The following is a 19,543-nucleotide window of genomic DNA, read 5'->3' on the forward strand; positions in this document are numbered from 1 at the left end:
CTAAACGCTCGCTGATTGGTAACTTTCTATATGCTACTTCCCTCCTTGCTGTAGTTACCCCTCCCTGCTAAAACTGCATAATAAAAGAGACTGTTGCGATCTAAAGGGGCCAGAACACAACAACCCCCCTTTTCTCGTGCTCTCTCATCTTGAAAAACTCCTGGTGTGGTGTCTTTTATTTGACTTCCTTTGTCCTTGCGAGGACCCCCTAAATTGTCTCAGCGAGGGCTGAGACTCGTTCCTGCGGGAACCCAGGACAACATCAACAGGGAACCTAGGACAACAAATACGTGTTGCAGACCAGCAGCAACATTCTCCATCGGGGCCAATGACTTACCCCCGACAGACAGCCGCATCTGCAGCTGACTGTACCGAGGTGCCGGCATCCACAGCCACTCCGTCTTGGAGGGATTAAGTTTGAGCCTGTTGGTATCTCACCCCAAAGCCACTGGTGATCTCACCCAGCGGCTTCATATAGATGTTGAACAGGAGGGGTGAGAGAATCAACCCCTGCGGCACCCCACACATGAGGCACCTTGAAGTCAATCTCTGCCCCCCTGTCAACACCGTCTGTGTCCGGTCAGAAAGGTAGGAGGAGAACCACTGATAAACGGTGCCTCCCACTCCCAACCCCTCCAACCAGCGCAGCAGGATACCATGGTGAATGGTATCAAAAGCTGCTGAGAGGTCTAATAGGATCAGGGCAGAGGAGTAACCCTTATCCCTGGCCCTCCAGAGATCATCCACCAGTGCGATCAAAGCTGTCTCCGTACTGTATCCGGGCCGGAAGCCGGACTGGAACGGGTCTAGATAGACAGCTTCATCCAGGTACTGGGGTAGCTGACATGCCACCACACTCTCTACAACCTTCGCCGTGAAGCGAAGATTGGAGACTGGCTGGTAATTCCCTAAAACAGCTGGGTCCAGGGAAGGCTTCTTGAGGAGGGGTCTCACCACCGCATCTTTCAAGGCAGCGGGAAAGACCCCCTCCCGCAAAGAAGCATTTGTAATCCCCTGGAGCCAGCCTCGTGTCACCTCCTGAGTAGCCAGTACTAACCAGGATTTTGGTATCTTTGCATTCTCTAATACTTCATTATATGTTTGTAGTAATAAATTATCTAATAATTCTTGAAATTCTTTATAAAATCCATCTGGGCCTGGAGTTTTGTTATTTTTTTGTTTTTGTATTGCCCTTTTCAACTCAGCTGTTGTTATTTTCCCATTTAATATTTCTTTAGTTAGATCTGGTATAGTTGGGTGACTCCTCTCTCTTAAATATCTCTTAACATCATTTTCATCTATTTTTTCTTGTCTATACAGGCTTGAAAGTAATTTGTCACTATGGTTTTTATTTTGTCTTTCTGAAAGTGTACTGTTCCTTCTTCATCTTCTAGATTTCGTATTAATTTCTTTTCCTTTTCTTTTTTTAATTTGTGAGCAAGCCATCTACCCAGTTTGTTGGCATTTTCAAAATAGTTTTGTCTGTTCTAATTCTAATTCTAATTCACTTCCTCACCATTTGCTCGGGCTGTCACACCTCTGGACCAAGCCAAAGGAGCAGGTGATCTCTTCTGTGTTGGATTACAGGGAATCCACCCTCCGTGGCAGGGGATCGCCCTTCACCCCGTCACCTCCAAGTGTTCCCTTTTCTTTTGTTGTCCTCTTCAGGGTCCAACTTTACTGTTGCCGATCTCCAGACACAAAAAATCAGGCAACTGCTCCACACCAGTGCGACGCCACCCAGGAAGCCCCAGGATATTTTTATAATGGCCATCCAAGCACAGGATGGTATGCAGCTGATATGCTGAGTGACCTTGAAGCAGAATCTCAAAGAGATACAGCATTTAGTTTTCCCCCTTGCCTTTCCCCCTCCCTCTCATGGCAATCTGTCACAATATAGTAGTGAAACACAAGCAAGCATTAAGGTGGCAGCTGACAGATAATCAAGCAACAAATTTGTGAACACCTAGATGCAAGCAAAGTTATAACCAGAAGCAACATGGTTTTGTCAAAAACAGATCCTGCCAGAAAATCTTATTTATTCTTGGACCATGCAACAAAGTTAGTGGACCAGTGAAATGCTGTGGATATTATTTACTTGAACTTCAGGAAGACATTTGATAAAGTAGACCTATTACTTGATAAGATAGAAAATGTGGATTAGATCACATCATCATAGGACTGAATGTTGACCAAACACACTCAATATGTAGTTCTTACATTGTGCATTTACATGGAAAGAAGTATCTCAAGGCTCTGTCTTAGGCCCAATACTCTTTAATATATTCATAAATGATTTAGAAAAGGCGACAGAAGGGGAACTCATGAATTTGCAGATGGCACCAAGCTGGCTGGAATAGCCAATACACCAGAAGATAAGTTCAAAGTCTTAACACACTTGAACACTGGGTCATATCTAACAAAATGAAATTCAGTGGTTACAGAAGTAAGATTCTACATTTAGGCAAGAACAACCAAATGCAGCGGTACAGAGTACCTGGCTTAATAATATTAATTGTAAGGATCTTGGAGTCCTAGTGAACAATCACTGAAACTTGAGCCAGTAGTGTGCTGCAGCTGCCAAAAAAGCCAACACAGTCCTAAGCTGCATATCAGAGGGACAGATTCCACAGAATAATAGAACTGGAAGGGACCTTGGAGGTCATCTAGTCCAACTCCCTGCTCAAACAGGAAATCCTATACCATTTCAGACAAATTGCTATCCAGTCTCTTACTGAAAGCCTCCAGTGATGGAGCATAATATAACTTCTAAAGGCAAGCCATTCCACTGGTTGATTGTTCTCATCATTAGGAAATTTTTCCTTAGTTCTCTGTATTTATTTATTATTTATTTTATCACATTTATATACCGCCCTATCTCCCTAGGGACTCAGGGCGGTTCACAGGCAAATAAAAAAGTACATACAAATACAGACTAAAACAACAGTTAAAAAACTTATTCTACATGGCCGAATTATTAAAAAGCAATATAAATAATAAAACCCATTAAAAACCAATATAAATTTAAAATCTAATCCAGTCCTGCGCAGATGAATAAATGTGTTTTAAGCTCGCGACGGAAGGTTCGGAGGTCCGGAAGTTGACGAAGTCCTGGGGGGAGTTCGTTCCAGAGGGTGGGAGCCCCCACAGAGAAGGCCCTTCCCCTGGGTGTCGCCAGACGGCACTGCCTAACTGACGGCACTCTGAGGAGTCCCTCTCTGTGAGAGCGCACGGGTCGGTGAGAGGTATTTGGTAGCAGTAGGCGGTCCCGTAAGTAGCCCGGCCCTATGCCATGGAGCGCTTTAAAGATGGTTACCAAAACCTTGAAGCACACCCGGAAGGCCACAGGTAGCCAGTGCAGTCTGCGCAGGATAGGTGTCACACGGGAGCCACGAGGGGCTCCCTCTATCACCCGCGCAGCCGCATTCTGAACTAACTGAAGCCTCTGGATGCCCCTCAAGGGGAGCCCCATGTAGAGAGCATTGCAGTAATCCAGACGAGATGTCACGAGGGCGTGAGTGACCGTGCATAAGGCATCCCGGTCTAGAAAGGGGCGCAACTGGCGCACCAGGCGAACCTGGTAGAAAGCTCTCCTGGAGACGGCCGTCAAATGATCTTCAAAAGACAGCCGTTCATCCAGGAGGACGCCCAAGTTGCGCACCCTCTCCATCGGGGCCAATGACTCGCCCCCAACAGTCAGCCATGGACTCAGCTGACTGTACTGGGATGCTGGCATCCACAGCCACTCTGTCTTGGAGGGATTGAGCTTGAGCCTGTTTCTCCCCATCCAGACCCGTACGGCTTCCAAACACCGGGACAGCACTTCGATAGCTTCGTTGGGGTGGCCCGGTGTGGAAAAGTACAGCTGGGTGTCATCAGCGTACAGCTGGTACCTCACACCGAAGCCACTGATGATCTCACCCAGCGGCTTCATATAGATGTTGAACAGAAGGGGCGAGAGAATCGACCCCTGTGGCACCCCACAAGTGAGGCGCCCTGGGGCCGACCTCTGCCCCCCTGTCAACACCGTCTGCGACCGATCGGAGAGATAGGAGGAGAACCACCGATAAACGGTGCCTCCCACTCCCAATCCCTCCAACCGGCGCAGCAGGATACCATGGTCGATGGTATCAAAAGCCGCTGAGAGGTCTAATAGGACCAGGGCAGAGGAACAACCCCTATCCCTGGCCCTCCAGAGATCATCCACCAACGCGACCAAAGCCGTCTCAGTGCTGTAACCGGGCCGGAAACCGGACTGGAACGGGTCTAGATAGACAGTTTCATCCAGGTGTAGGGGAAACTGATATGCCACCATACTCTCTACAACCTTCGCCGCGAAGCGAAGGTTGGAGACCGGACGATAATTACCTAAAACAGCTGGGTCCAGGGAAGGCTTCTTGAGGAGGGGCCTCACCACCGCCTCTTTCAAGGCGGCCGGAAAGACTCCCTCCAACAAAGAAGCGCTCGTAATCGCCTGGAGCCAGCCTCGTGTCACCTCCTGAGTGGCCAGCACCAGCCAGGAGGGGCACGGGTCCAGTAAACATGTGGTGGCATTCAACCTACCCAACAACCTGTCCATGTCCTCGGGAGCCACAGGGTCAAACTCATCCCAAACAATGTCACCAAGACCACCCTCAGACGCCCCATCTGAATCGCCGCAATTTTGGTCCAGACCGTCCCGAAGCTGAACGATTTTATCGTATAGATAACCGTTAAACTCCTCAGCACATCCCTGTAACGGGTCATCCCGCTCCCCCTGGTGAAAGAGGGAACGAGTCACCCGAAACAGGGCGGCTGGGCAGTTATCTGCCGACGCAATGAGGGAGGAGGCGTAGCAACGCCTCGCTTCCCTCAGTGCCACTAGATAGGTCCTATTATAGGACCTAACTAGTGTCCGATCAGCCTCTGAACGGCTAGACCTCCAGGAACTCTCTAGGCGTCTTCTCCAGCGTTTCATCCCCCTCAGCTCCTCGGAGAACCAAGGAGCCGGTTGGGATTACGCCAGGTCAGAGGCCGCAAAGGCACGACACGGTCTAAAGCCCCAGCCGCAGCCCGTTCCCAGGCTGCGGCTAGTTCCTCGGCCGTGCCGTGAGCCAGACCCTCAGGAAACGGCCCAAGCTCCGTCCGGAACCTCTCCGGGTCCATCAGGCGCCTGGGACGGAACCAACGTAGTGGTTCCGTCTCCCTGCGGTGTTGAGTGGCGGTCAGAAAGTCCAGGTGAAGGAGAGAGTGATCTGACCATGACAAAGGTTCTGTGACTACATCTCTCAAGTCCAGATCCTTCAACCACTGACCAGAGATAAAAATCAGGTCCAGTGTGCCTCCCCCGATGTGAGTGGGGCCATCCACTACTTGAGTCAGGTCCAAGGCCGTCATGGAAGCCATGAACTCCCGAGCTGCTGCTGATGACGAGCCGGAAGATGGCAAGTTAAAGTCCCCCATGACTAAAAGTCTGGGGGTCTCCACTGCCACCCCAGCAAGCACCTCCAGGAGCTCGGGCAGGGCAGCTGTCACGCAGCAAGGAGCCAGGTACGCGACCAGCAAGCCCATCTGACACCTATGACCCCATCTCACAAAGAGGGATTCACACCCGGCAATCTGAGGTACAGTGGTCTCCCTCGGCTCTAGACTCTCTTTAATAACAACCGCCACCCCCCCACCCCTACCCTGAGCCCTCGGCTGATGGAATGCACGGAAGCCCGGTGGGCACATTTCAACCAGGGGCACGCCCCCTTCAGTGCCCAACCAGGTCTCCGTAACGCCTATAAGATCCGCGGCGCCCCCCTGAATAAGATCATGTATTAGGGGGGCCTTATTGGCCACGGACCGTGCGTTGCATAACATAAGACGAAGGCCCAGGCTCTGAGGGTCTTGACCATCCGGGGAACGGGAGAAGTCAGAGGGATCGGGGCGCGCGATCGCCTGCAAACATCGAGCGCACGCCCCCCTAAACCGATACGATTCCCCCCCTTCTGCCATATCTGCCCCTCCCACTTACCGTGCAAATAGAACCACCCTCACAAAAAGGAACACATCCCCCCCATAACCTCCGAACCCGTTAAATAACCGCCGCGAGCATGCACAGGAACTGGTTTCCCTCCCGACGGCCTACCCCCAACACCCGCCCTAACCCTCCCACCCCTTAAAAATGCCCTATCTAAAAAACCCCAAAGGCTCTTTCTCTTCGCATGCCACCTCTGTGGGTCCCAAGACCCGTCATTGAGGCCGGCCCTTGATAACGAGGCGGGCCATTCCTGCGAGGCGGGGGCACCTCGCAGTTGCAAGAGTTCATGAGAAGAATAGCGCATAGCAATAGAAGATAGGGTCGGCGAAAAGGATGGACCATCTCTGAGTGGCAAAAATGATGACAATTAGATGATAGTTCCAAATGATGATAAAACTTGGATAAAAGGCAGGCCTAAAAAGATGACTCAAAGCAATAGGCCAGAATGCTGATAGTCCCAATAAGGGCAGACAAGAGTAGTAAACACAGCACAGTCCAGGTGATAGTCTGTCGGGAGTCTGAAGCAAGCATCCTGGCATAGGAAGTGGGGGGGGGTGTTCCAGTCGTAGACAATGTCGGCCTCCGTCCCCCATCGAAACTACTGCCTCTTCTAAAAGGCCTAAGAACCACCAACGGCCAAGAATCCCAAACTGGCCAGAAGAGGTGTAGTAGATGATAAACCATCGAAGGGGGACTACAAGCAGATGAATCCATAGTACCTCCATCGCGTTCTCACTGTCCTCCAACCACCACCTCCAAACCAAGTCAGAAGGCACAGTCCGGGGGCCCCTTCAACTCCAACACCCCCTCGTACATCCTCACCCGGTTCGGAGGCCAGGTCTCTCCAAACCTCTCCTTCCGAGAGGCCAAGCCTGTCCAGCAGGTTGAACCTCTCCGAGAGGCAGGAGGATATGAAGGGCGCCATGATCACAGTCTGGCAGCAGGGAATAAGCCATAAACGACTGGCCGGAAGCAGATGAAACGCCTCTGTTGCTATCATCCAGGTCAGGGTAGAAAACCTAGATCCGGATGGCACAGCACAGCCAGACGTTAGGATGACATAAAATCGGAGGCAAACCAGCCAGGAGATGTCAAAACCCAGCGCCAACTGCAGGGCCGGCTGAAGCGTCGGCCGAAAAAACGGCCGGAGAAAAACGCAACTCATCGCCCCACTCCGAGGCCCGCAAAAAACATGGCCGCCGTCTGCTTACCCGGCTCCGTTCTCAGCAGCCGCGGGCTCGAAAATGTCCGAAAACCTCTCCCACGGCTGCCTACCAGATGACAATCCGGGCCGGAGACAGCAGACGGCTAAACGGGCGGCTTACATATTGCCATCCTCGGAGGGCCTTCCAAAACGCCAGGACCGAATCTTCAACGCTGCGCCATCTTGCGCATGCGCAGAGCCTTTTTTGTGGCTTCTCTCCTTGATTAATTTCCATCCATTGTTCTTCTCTTGCCTTCTGGTGCTAACCAGTGTTGACAGTGAGTGAGAGATCTAACCCACACCATTCCTTTGTGTCATTCCGAAGGGCTCAGCATTCTCTCCACTCCTCTTTAATTTTTGCATGAAGCCTCTGGGTGAGATAATCTGTCAACATGGGTTGACGTATCATTAGTACATAGGAGGTAGACTATATTTCTACCCCTGGTAACATAGGTAATACTCTTGCTACCCTCTTGTGGTGCCTGGAGGCTCTGAGGATCTGGATGGGGGATTACATGCTTTGACTGAACCCTGACAAGATTGAATGGCTTTGGGTGCTGGAGCTTCAAAATCCAGGAGTTTAATATCTGTAGTTTTGGATGGGGTTGCAGACAGACCCAACCAGGGTTTTTTCCTGGACTCATGACTCCTGCTCAAGAGCAGGTCGCAGCCTCAGATAGGAAAACCTTTACAAAACCGTATTATGTGCCAATTGCATTATTTCTTGGATCGGGAATTATTTGTCAGCTGCCATCTTAATGCTTGCTTGTGCTTCACTTCTATATGGTGACAGACTGCCATGAACTATGGGGTGGGGGAAAGGCAAGCGAGAAAACAAAAGCGAATGCTTCAAGATCACTCGGTATACCAGTTGTATGCTTGGACTGGCCATTATGAAAACATCCTGCCGAACTTGACTTTAATATTTCATTTGCACTTTTGCAGCCATATCACACTGCTGGCTTATCTTCAGTTTATATTCAACCATTAATCCAAGATCTTCCTCGCCAATACAATTTGCAAGCCAGAAACTGATCCTCATTGTTTGAGAACTATTTATTCAGTGATTGTTTGAAATTACAGTGATGCAGAATGAATTCTACTTATACCTGGTCATTAAAGTTAGAGTTGTTGTAGCACTGCCAAATCACATAAGTAAAAATTCAGGTCTTTGTCAGCCCACCCGCATTCATAATGTCTCCATGGGTGACATGGTAATGCTTCAACTCCCCTCATCTGCCCATCTTCCCCCATCTCTGCCCTTTTGGCCATTAAGCATTCTTAATGGCCAAAAGGGCATTAGGGCATTAGGCCATTAAACACCTTGTGTTCTGCCCTACCACCCTACCACCCTGATTCTGCCACGCTATGCTCAGCCCTGCATGTTGTGACTTCTACCACCATGCCCTCTGCCCCCCAGCGGACCCTCACTGTCTTCTTCCTGATGCTGACAAAGCACACCTGGCCTGGCAGTTTGTGAGGCAGCTGTTGCCTTGTGAAGGGCCAGGGTGAAAATGTCTTATTACTAGCAGAAGGACTACCTATATATCCAAATTATTTAATTTATGCTAAGTCAATAAGCATACACTTGTTTTTATTAATTCTCATTCCGTTGATTTAACCCATTTCTTTAATGTATAATCACAGACTTTGAATTTTATCTACTTTTTTGATGGCATCTTCTACCTTACTCATTTTAAACTAAAAAAACATTACAATTCCTTTCATCCAGAATGTTGCTTGTGTATCTCTTGTAATAATCAGTAGCACGATATAAGACAATTGATTTCAATACATGTTTAAAGACACATTTTGTATATGCAACAAAATATACTTAAGTAAAATGTTATTTAGGGAAAGAGGGAAAAAGTTATAACTCTCATCTGTTGCAATTGAATATATACTTATTAGATACACTGTCAACTGAAAATTCATAAATTTTCTTCGCTTAATGATTGCCCTGATCATTCAAAATTACAAGGGCAATGAAAAAGTAACTTTCCTACCAGTCCTCACATTTACAACTGTTGCAGCATTCCCACAATCAAGTGATTGACATGCAGGCACGATGAAACCAGCAGGTATTTATATCACATGTCCAATGGTCATGTGATCATTATTTGTACATTTCACAGCCAGCTTCTGAGAAACATACTCAATGGAGAAGCAGTCATGGTCAGATAATATCTAACTGAAAACCCATGATGACTTGCTTAATGACAATAGCGAAATTGCGGTTTTGAGTCCTTTGCAGTCATGTCATATTTCACTTAGTGACTGTGTTTCTCAGTGATAGAGTTGCTGGTCCCAATTGTGGTCATTAAATGAGGATTACCTACATATTATCACCACATTTTCTCCAATTAGATCAAATGTTGTCTTATAGCAAAACGAGTATTGTATAATCTCTTTAAGATTTCTTTTTGTTTCACAAGAATAACTATATTGATACAAACCCCAGCATATTTTTGCTTCAGCCAATATATCATACAGTATCTAAAGAAATGGTTTAGCAAACTGCCCATATGAATATTAAAACATTAAAACACACTAAATGGGAAATTTTAACATTTTAGGCAAATACCTATAATTTTAGCCACTGTGTTTTAAGGGCATATTTAATCTAATTAGAGAAATACTTCAGTGGCTCTAGAATTAGTCATTGTTAACTGAATGCAACAACAACACAACAGAAAAAAAGGGAGCATTCATACTCAAGGGAATTACTAAATCAGTTAACTAATTTGGAAACTAATTTTTATATTGCCTCTTAGTACATGTATCTTTAATTTCTTCTGTAATAAGCACCACCATGTTAGTCATAACACATACTGATCCTCTAAATGAATTTATATGTATCTCTTTTTGATTAGCTAAATAACATTATTTCTTCACAGTTCAATGCAACTGTAAAGATCACTCTGTAATAATTACATAATTACCACAGAAATCCTGATACTTTATTTTTTTAATTTGGGAAATGATGTGACCCAGGTTCCTGGACTCGGATTCCTGAACTTGGATGATTCAGAAAGTGAAGAAGAAGACCTGGCAAGGCCTGCTTCTCCTGGGCCCTCTCCCTCCCTGGCACCCACCCAAGGGGAGGAGGAGGGGCTGGCAAGGCCTGATTCCCCCGGGCCTTCTTCTGATTTGGCAACGCCCCAAGAACAATTTTGGCTTGATGCAAGACTGCGCAGACGTGACCGGCGCGCGCAGCAGAGGAGGCGTTGGGACAAAGTCAAGGAATGATGAGTCATGGAGTGACATGCACAGAGGCTATAAAAGCAGGAGGCGGAACTTCCTGGCTTTTTGTCTTGGACAAAGCAGTGAAATTGCGCAGGCAAACTGTATCATGGAGAGAAGAATCTGTTTGTGAGTGAATCCTGCTTTATCTATAATTTTCTGGCTATCTCCAGGGATTTTGGCAGGCGTGTGGGGAGACATCTCTGTGCCAGAAGGAATGTGGCCAAATGTAAATAAATTAGGAAGAGGCCTTTGACTGACTCTTTGTTGGGAGTATTGGGGGAGGGAAACAGAACAGGAAATATTCAAGAAAAAATCAATTTATGTTTAGATAAAAGATTAAGATTGGAAAATAACTAGGCATTGGTAAATCTCTTTCTCTCTCTCTTAAATCCAAATTTTGTAATAACTGTCATATTTCTGTTTCTTTTCTGAGTTTATGTTGTAGTTTACTTTTAGTGACAATTAAATATTCAGTGGTGAATTCTTAGTTAAAATTTTTAATGAACTTTAGGACAGAAATAGTTCAGTTAAAAGAAGAGACCAAATAGTGTAAGCCTTATACACCTTATATTGAATGAGATCATTGATCCATCCAACTGCATAATATCAGTTCCAAAAGATTATCAACACTATTGGGATTTCAGCATGAAATTTTGCTGTTTATTTTTAGATCAACCTGCAGGAATTGAATGTGGGCTGAATTATATGAAGCTTTAATAGAGAGTTGCAAGTTTCACAAAATTATCTTTACCTAGAAGGAAAATAGCCACTGCATACAAGGAATATGCATAGTTCCCTCTCTTCTTTTCATTGTCCTTTCAATTGAAAAGAAAAAACAAAATCAGAAAGTCCTTCAACACAGATGTGCATTTCAAAGCAACATTTCATGTAAACTTTCAGACTTCAATGCATATTATAGTGCACCTGCTGAATCTTTCAGCAAAATAGAGAGAAATGTGGTTAAAGAATAGTTTTAGCTCTCAATTTATCTATAACTCCTCTGAATAACAGATTATAATCCTCCCCATAAACTGATGAGAGAAGAGAGTTAGCAGACAAATGTTGTAACTGCATCTCTTCTAACAACCACCTTGAAGAAGCAAGCAATGAAAGAAAGAGCAAGTGAGCAAAATAATGTTTTTTCTTGAGAGAGCGCTATGATTTCTGATTAGGCTTTGGGGTTTTAATCCATATATAAATCCATTATGACAGCATAGCGAAGTGAATATACTAATCTTAACCATAGGAGAGGAATGGAATACACAAATATTCATAGAATCACAAAATCATAGGGCTAGAAGAAATCTTGGAGGTCTTCTATTTTTATTTATTTATTTATTTTTTGTCACAACATCATACAAAAAGATTATATAGTATATACACATATAAACATATAAAGGAAGAAGAAAAGAAAAACAATAGGACAGGAACGGTAGGCACGTTTGTGCGCTTATGCACGCCCCTTATGGTCCTCTTAGGAATGGGGTGAGGTCAATAGTAGAAAGTTTTTGGTTAAAGCTATTAGGATTATGGGAAGAGACCACAGAGTCAGGTAAAGTATTCCAAGCACTGATGATTCTGTTGCAGAAGTCATATTTTCTGCAATCTAGATTAAAGCGGTTTACATTAAGTTTAAATCTATTGGTTGCCCTTGTATTATTGCAATTAAAGCTGAAGTAGTCTTTGACAGGAAGGACATTACAATAGATGATTCTGTGAGTTAAACTTAGGTCTTGTCGAAGGCGACGGAGTTCCAAGTTTTCTAAGCCTAGGATTTCAAGTCTGGTGGGATAAGGTATTTTGTTGTTTTCAGAGGAATGGAGAACTCTTCTTGTAAAATATTTCTGGACACGTTCAATTGTATTGATGTCAGAGATGTGGTGAGGGTTCCAAACAGGTGAGCTGTATTCTAGAATTGGTCTAGCAAATGTTTTATATGCTCTGGTTAGTAGTGTGGTGTTTTGGAAAAGAAGCTACATAAAATTAGGTTTACAACTCTTAGAGCTTTTTTGCTATGTAGTTGCAGTGGGCTTTGGCACTTAGATCATTTGACATGAAAACTCCAAGGTCTTTAACGGGATGGGGTCGTCTGTAAGGTAATGTCCATCTAGTATGTACTTAGTTTTAGAGTTCTTTTTCCTATATGTAAGACTGAGCATTTGCTGGTTGAAATTTGGAGCTGCCAATTTTAGACCAAGCGGTTAGATGGTCAAGGTCGTTTTGAATGATAGAAGTGTTGTCTGTGGTGTTAAATAGTTTGACATCGTCAGCAAAGAGAACACAATTACTTGAGATATGGTCACAAAGATCATTAATGTATAGAATAAAGAGTGTTGGTCCAAGGACGCTGCCTTGAGGAACGCCACTCTTGACAGGAACAGGATTTGATAAAGCATTGCCAATTTTGACCACTTGTTGTCTGTTAGACAGAAAAGCAGATATCCATATGTGGAGGGTCCTGAGATGCCATAGGATGTTAGTTTAAGGAGAAGTTTATCGTGTACTACTGAGTCAAAAGCTTTGCAGAAGTCTATGTAGATTGCATCTATTGATTTGCCTTGATCTAGATTTGAAGTCCATATGTTTTTGCAGTGGAGAAGTTGTAAGTTACATGATATCTTTTTCCTGAAACCAAATTGTTTGTTGGAGAGTAGGTTGTTAGTTTCTAAGTGTGAGGTAATGGATTGATTGATGATAGATTCCATGACTTTGCAGGTGACGCAGCAAAGGGAGATCGGTCTGTAGTTTTCGACTAAGCTGGGGTCTCCTTTTTTGAAGATGGGGATGACTGTGGCTAGTGACCAAAGTTTGGGAAGAGAACTGGTAGTGAAAGCTTTATCAAAGATAATACTTAGGGGTTCAGCTATATTAATGGAAAGTTTTTTTAAGAAATATGCACATAGACCATCAGGTCCAATAGAAAGCGATGGTTTTAAGTTGTGAAGAGCTTTACCAACGTTGTCTTCTGTGAAATCTATATGAGTTAAATCATCATAGTCATTGCTGGTTCGTTTGTGGAATGTTGGATATGTGTTATCGGAGTTAACAAAAACTGAGCCAAAGAAAATGTTGAAGAGGTTTGCTTTGACTGTTTCGTCATTGCATTCTTTGTTGTTAGAATCTTTTAGTGGTGGGATGGATCTTGAATCTTTAAGTTTACTGTTGACAAAATTATAAAAGGCACGATTGGAATTTGTGCGTAGAAGGTTTTCTTCTTGCTTGGTGTGGTAATTTGTGCATTCAGTTTTATTTGGTTGCATATGTTTCTGTAACGGTTTCTGAAGTTTGTAACATAGCCTTTTTGTTTCTTTTCCAGAGGATTTTTTTGATTGAAGCTTTTTATTGATATGGGTAGTTTGTTTTCTTGGACATGGTAGTCATTCGTGGTACATATAATTTAATGACTCTATTGATTTCAAGTAGGAAGATTCTATAGAGGTCATCAGCGGTTATGCAGGTTGCAAACAGATTTTGCCAGTTCAGAAGTGAAAGATCGTTGTTTATAAGGTCGTAATTGGCTTTCTTGAAGTTGTAGTTGGGAGTTCTGGTGTTATGACGATTTAAGTATGGACGATATTGAGACGAAAATCAATCATGCAGTGGTCACTGTTTGAAAAAGGTTCTTTAATTTGTAGTCCGTAAATTGAGTTTGGATTGTTGCAGAAGATGAGGTCAAGGCAGTTGTTGAGTCTTGTATTGTTAGTTACAAGTTGTTCAAGACCTAGGTTTGTAACAGCGTTGTATAGTGTAGTATGGATTGGGTCAGTTGAACATTCATTGGTTGTCCAGTTAATGAGAGGTAGATTTAAGTCACCCAGGAAGATAAGAGGGTATGGGCAAGAGGTAGTCCATGTTAGCATTGAGGTTAGCATATTTGCGTGGGTAATGTCATAGTCGGGGGCTCTGTAGCATAGTAAGAATCAAGAGTAGTGTCAAGGGATAGGTCGCATACTATAGTTTCAGGAAGAGAGAGTTTATGTGCTACTTGGATATTTTTAGATTCAGTGTCTTTTGTAAAGATAGCCACTCCACCACCTCTTCGGTTTTCCCGATCTGATCGATAGACTTGATATTCTTTGTTTGAGATAATGGAGTCAGGAAGGGATGAATTCAGCCATGTTTCACAAACAAAAATGATATCAAATGTGCCACTGTTTAATAAGAGGATAAATTCAGGTAATTTGTTGACTATGCTTCTTGCATTTATCAATTTGCATTTGAGATCTGATATGATTGGTGTTGAAGAGGTAAGGGGCGTGCATACCTAGTTTTGGGTGTTAGTAGGTTGGGGGTTGTGGACAATAGATGGTTGTATAGATGGTTGGATGGTAGTTTGGGTGTTTGGATGGATGGTTGTTTGGATGGATGGTTGGGTGGATTGTTGGGTGGCTGTTTGGATGGCTGCTTGGATGGCTGTTTGGATGGCTGCTTGGATGGCTGCTTGGATGGCTGTTTGGATGGTTGGTTGGATGGTTGGTTGGATGGTTGGTTGGATGGCTGGTTGGATTGTTGGTTGGATGGCTGTTGGTTGGATAGCTGGTAAGATGGTTGGTTGAATGGGAGGTAGGGGGATGGGTACTTGATTGAATACTGGGATGGCTGGTTGATTGTTATGGGTGATGGGGGGTTTGGAGGTGATTTTTTGATTGCAGGTTTTATTTTTTATGCAATCAGCATGGTAGTCGATGTATAGGTTGGATTCACCATTGTCTTGTCTTCTTTTAAGTTCTGTGCGAAGTTCACGAGAGCGTATCCTTTGTAGAAAGGATAGGTCAGGACGTGATCTAAGTTTACTGTAGGTAGGGTTGGATTTAGCAATTGAGTTTATAGTATTTATGAATTTGCGTTTACTGTCCTCATTAGTGCATATAACTCTACAAAATCTTGGTGCTGTTGTCCCATCGCTGTTTTTATATTCTGGTCCATCTCTGGAGACAGCAATTATTTCATTTGGGGAGATGGTTGATGAATTATAATTTCCAATGATGTTGTGAATCTTATTGATATCTGGTTCATTTGTGTTTTCAAGTCCAAATAATATTGCATTATTTTTTTTTTGTCCTCTCTCCATTGCATCTCTGATTAGTTGATTAGTAGTTGTTTGTTGTTTGGGTTGTGTTGTATTAATTTGATGTCTAGGTTGAGTTGTAAGTTGTATATTTTGTGGTGATAGATGAGTTTGGAAGAGATTTAGATCATTAGAGTTTTCATTTTTTAGTGTTGAAATTTGTTTTATCAAATCTGTGAAACTTTGTTCAATAACTGATAGAATTTTTTTCTAAGTTTTGTTCAATATTTTGAATTCTTTTTTCTAGGTTTTGTTCAATATTTTGAATTCTTTTTTCTAGGTTTTGTTCAATAGCTTGTAATCTTTTATCTATGTTTTGTTCAATAGTTGTTAATCTTGATTCTAAGATTTTATCAGCGTTTGATTTTCTGGCTGGCATAATGATGATCTTTCTTATTCCTTTGTTTTATTTTATTTTTATTTTATTTTATTTTATTTATTTATTATTATTTTATTTTAGTAATGATTAAGTGTCTGTCACTTAATCAATTATCTTTGATTTTATATCTGTCTCTTTAACTTTAAATGGTAGTCAATTTGGCAGTTGCTATGGTAATGGGGAGTCACTATGGTAACAGTGAGATTTGGCGGGAAATTTAAAATGGTGAGATAGGGTGGTTGAAGAAGCTTCTTTACAGGTGGCTGTAATGGCGGGAGATTCAAAAAGTCAGTAGAGGCTGGGAGACTGGAGTCTCCTAGGAACTCACCAGTAGTCCTGCAGCAGTCCTGCCGATTGGGGGATAGGTTGATTAGGGTTGTTGTAAATGTTGCTGGGCTTTTATCTCCTTGGTGGGAAATTTAAAGTTTGTAGCAATGAGGGAGGGCGATGATGGAGGGCGGTGATGGCAGCGGTGCGACTCACGGTAGCGGCAGCGGCAGCGGCAGTCCCGGGTCTGGTGGGGTGGCTTTAGTGGTTTCGGGTGTCTCCAGCCGCCTTTAATGCGGTAGCGGTGGTCTCGGGTCTGGCGGCGGCTCCGGCGGCACAAGCGGCAGCGGCAATCCCAGGGCTGGCGGCAGCTCTGGCGGCGGCTCCGGTGGCACTCACGGGGCTGGCGGCGGCTCCGGCGGCGGTTCCGGCAGCACCAGTGGCATCAGCAGTCTCGGGGCTGGCGGTGGCTCCGGTGGCGGCACAAGCGGCAGCGGCAGTCACAGGGCTGGCGGCGGCTCCGGCGGTAGCGGGCGGCTCCAGCCTCTTTCAGTCGACGGCCTCACGGCTGCGGCAGTCCAGGCTCCGGCGGTCTCCGACTCTTCGCCCACCGCCTGAGTCCTCAGCAGCCTGGAAGAACCTCGGCAGCCTCAATCCACGGCAGCCTGGAAAAACCTTCGGCTCTGGAGTATCGCCAGCAAAGAATCTTCGGGGAAACTGCTCTCCTAAGAGCTCAAAAGAGCCCTTTTACAGAGAGCATTTCTCCGGTGCAACCTTCCTGGTCGCCATCTTCCGGAAGTATGTTTCTAGTTCAGCAGTCTCCAACTTTTCTTGCTCCATAGACTGACAGCAGTAGCACTGGGAGAATAGGTGGTTTTGCACATGCAACCAACTCCTGCTCATGTGTAAATGACGCTTCGCACACTTACCCACCACTTGAGCAGACTGGTTGTCAGATAGCCTCCTGCTTGCTGCCTGTCAGGCCTGAAGTCATTTTGGAAGCACTTTCAGGGCTGCCACAGCAAGGCAAGGTAGAGCTGTGGGAACATAAGGGGGGAAGTAGAGATAGCTGGGGGATTTGTAGCCAAAATAACATTCTTTCTCATGGGACCCAAGGATGCTTTACCAGGTGTTGGAAGGATGTGGACGAAAGCCAGCTGGAGTTGGGACTATGACCTAATTGGACCATGTGATGGACATGTGACCTGGAGAGCAAGAACTTTGGGCTTTGATTTGGGTGGAGGAAAACCAGGGGTGAAATGCTCCCGGTTCGGACCGGCTTGCCTGATCCAGTAGCAATCGCGGCGGGTGGTTCGGAAAACCAGTAGCAAAAATCTCTGGCCCCACCCCCTGCCTCTGCTGAGCCGAGCCATGAGGTTTTGGGGTTTTTTTTACTTTTAAAAGCAGTTTTTCTTCAGCTGAAAACGTGCCTTTAAAAGTTAAAAAAAAAAGCCTTTGATGATCCCGCGGCTCAGCTGAGATCGTCAGAACCCTTCAAGTTGTTTTTTTTTAACAACCTCTTCGGCCAAAGAGGTTGAAAAAAAAAGTTTTTAAAAGGCTCCCCTGGTGATCCCAGCTGACTCCCCTGGTGATCACAGAACCTAAAAAAACATGTTTTCTACAAGCTCTTCAGCTGAAGAGCTTGTAGAAAACCTCCTTTTAAGACATTCTCAGCTGTGATGAAGCAGTTACCTGATTTCTGCTCCTTTCGGGCTGGGAAAGCCATGCTTTATATCATTTGCATCAGCTAGCAACTGAATCTGCCTGCCTGAAATCCATTTCCTCAGTCAGTAACTCATCTGTCTGCTTTGCTGGCTGAGGAACTCTGGCAATTGAAGTCCACAAACCTTAAAGTTATTAAGGTTGGAGACCCTGATCTAAAAAAATAAATATTTATTTATTTATTATTATTTATTTATTTATTAAATTTTTATACCGCCCTTCTCCCGAAGGACTCAGGGCGGTTCACATCCAAATAAAACAACATTGAATAAATACAAAGTAAAACAATAATTTAAAAACTTATTAAATATGGCCCCAAGTTAAAATGCATTTAAAACAATAAAACTCACTAAATAAAATTTAAAACCGAATAGTAAAACTTCTAAAAATTCTATGCCAGTCCTGCGCGAATAAATAAATATGTCTTCAGCGAAAGGTCCGAAGGTCAGGAAGTTGACGAAGTCCTGGGGAAGTTCGTTCCAGAGGGTGGGAGCCCCCACAGAGAAGGCCCTTCCCCTGGGGGCCGCCAGCCAGCATTGCTTGGCTGACGGTACCCTGAGGAGTCCCTCCCTGTGAGAGCGCACGGGTCAATGGGAGACAAACGGTGGCAGTAGGCGGTCCCGTAAGTAACCCGGTCCTAAGCCATGGAGCGCTTTAAAGGTGGTAACCAACACCTTGAAGTGCACCCGAAAGACTACAGGCAGCCAGTGCAGCTTGCGCAGGAGTGGTGTTACATGGGAGCCACAAGTGGCTCCCTCTATCACCCGTGCAGCTGCATTCTGAACCAACTGGAGCCTTCGGGTGCTCTTCAAGGGGAGTCCCATGTAGAGAGCATTGCAGTAGTCCAAGCGACTACTAAAATATTTGTGCAGCTTTCTGAGATTTGGTGTGTTTCTGTAGTGTTTCACTCTAACTACACAAACACACAAAATCTTGTATGTGGCATTGTGTGTGTGTGTGTGAGTCAGTTGTGTTGTGTGTGTGTAAAGTGTGAAAGTTGGTTTTTGAGCTTTTTGTGGCTGTGTGAGGTTCCTGCTTGTTGCATGGGCCATTTTGGGTGAAGTGCAGCTGCTTTTACATTGTGTGTAAGTCAGTTGTGTTGTGTTGTGTTGTGTTGTGTGTGTGTAAAGTGTGAAAGTTGGTTTTTGGTACCTCTTATTGTTTTGTATACTTTATTTTTTTTATTATTTATTGTTATTGGCCATGCCCACCCAGTCATCTGACCACCAAGCCACGCCTGCCAATTAAGCCACGCCCACAGAACCGATAAGGGGGAAAAAATTAAGGATTTTTTTTTTATTTTTAACAAACAGACATACATAAAATCATCATCAATCCAAATACATTGTGTCGATGGGTTGATCCCCAATCCTGTGTGCCCATATACATTCCAATTAATTTATCTAAACTTACATTTTATCAGTATGATATGTATCTCAACTATAATCAAATAATTTCTAATTAATTATAACGTTTCAATTTCTCCTTTAAAATCAACTTTCCAAATTAATATTACACATCTTCAAGTCCATTCCCTAAAAACAATTATATAATTTAAACATTTCCCTATATTCTAACCTTTAATTCCTTTTAACATAATTCCTTCTAACCATTGATAAAAGAGATCCCATATCTTATAGAATTGTTTATCCT

General features: G+C 44.4%; 1 protein-coding gene across 4 annotated transcripts in view; it reads right to left on the reverse strand.

Moving 5' to 3' along the window:
• Nucleotides 1-19,543, reverse strand: part of AGAP1 (ArfGAP with GTPase domain, ankyrin repeat and PH domain 1) — a 457,470-nt gene that overhangs the window by 187,960 nt on the left and 249,967 nt on the right. The window contains exon 4 of one of the 4 annotated variants that reach the window (XR_009155346.1): nt 17,098-17,205. The exons of the other annotated variants lie outside the window; for them this stretch is intronic. The gene's annotated coding sequence lies outside the window, so the exon portion shown is untranslated. The remainder of the gene's footprint in view (nt 1-17,097; nt 17,206-19,543) is intronic. 4 annotated transcript variants of the gene reach the window in all.

This window comes from Ahaetulla prasina, chromosome 1 (genome assembly GCF_028640845.1).
Source record: "Ahaetulla prasina isolate Xishuangbanna chromosome 1, ASM2864084v1, whole genome shotgun sequence".
Taxonomy (NCBI): domain Eukaryota; kingdom Metazoa; phylum Chordata; class Lepidosauria; order Squamata; family Colubridae; genus Ahaetulla; species Ahaetulla prasina.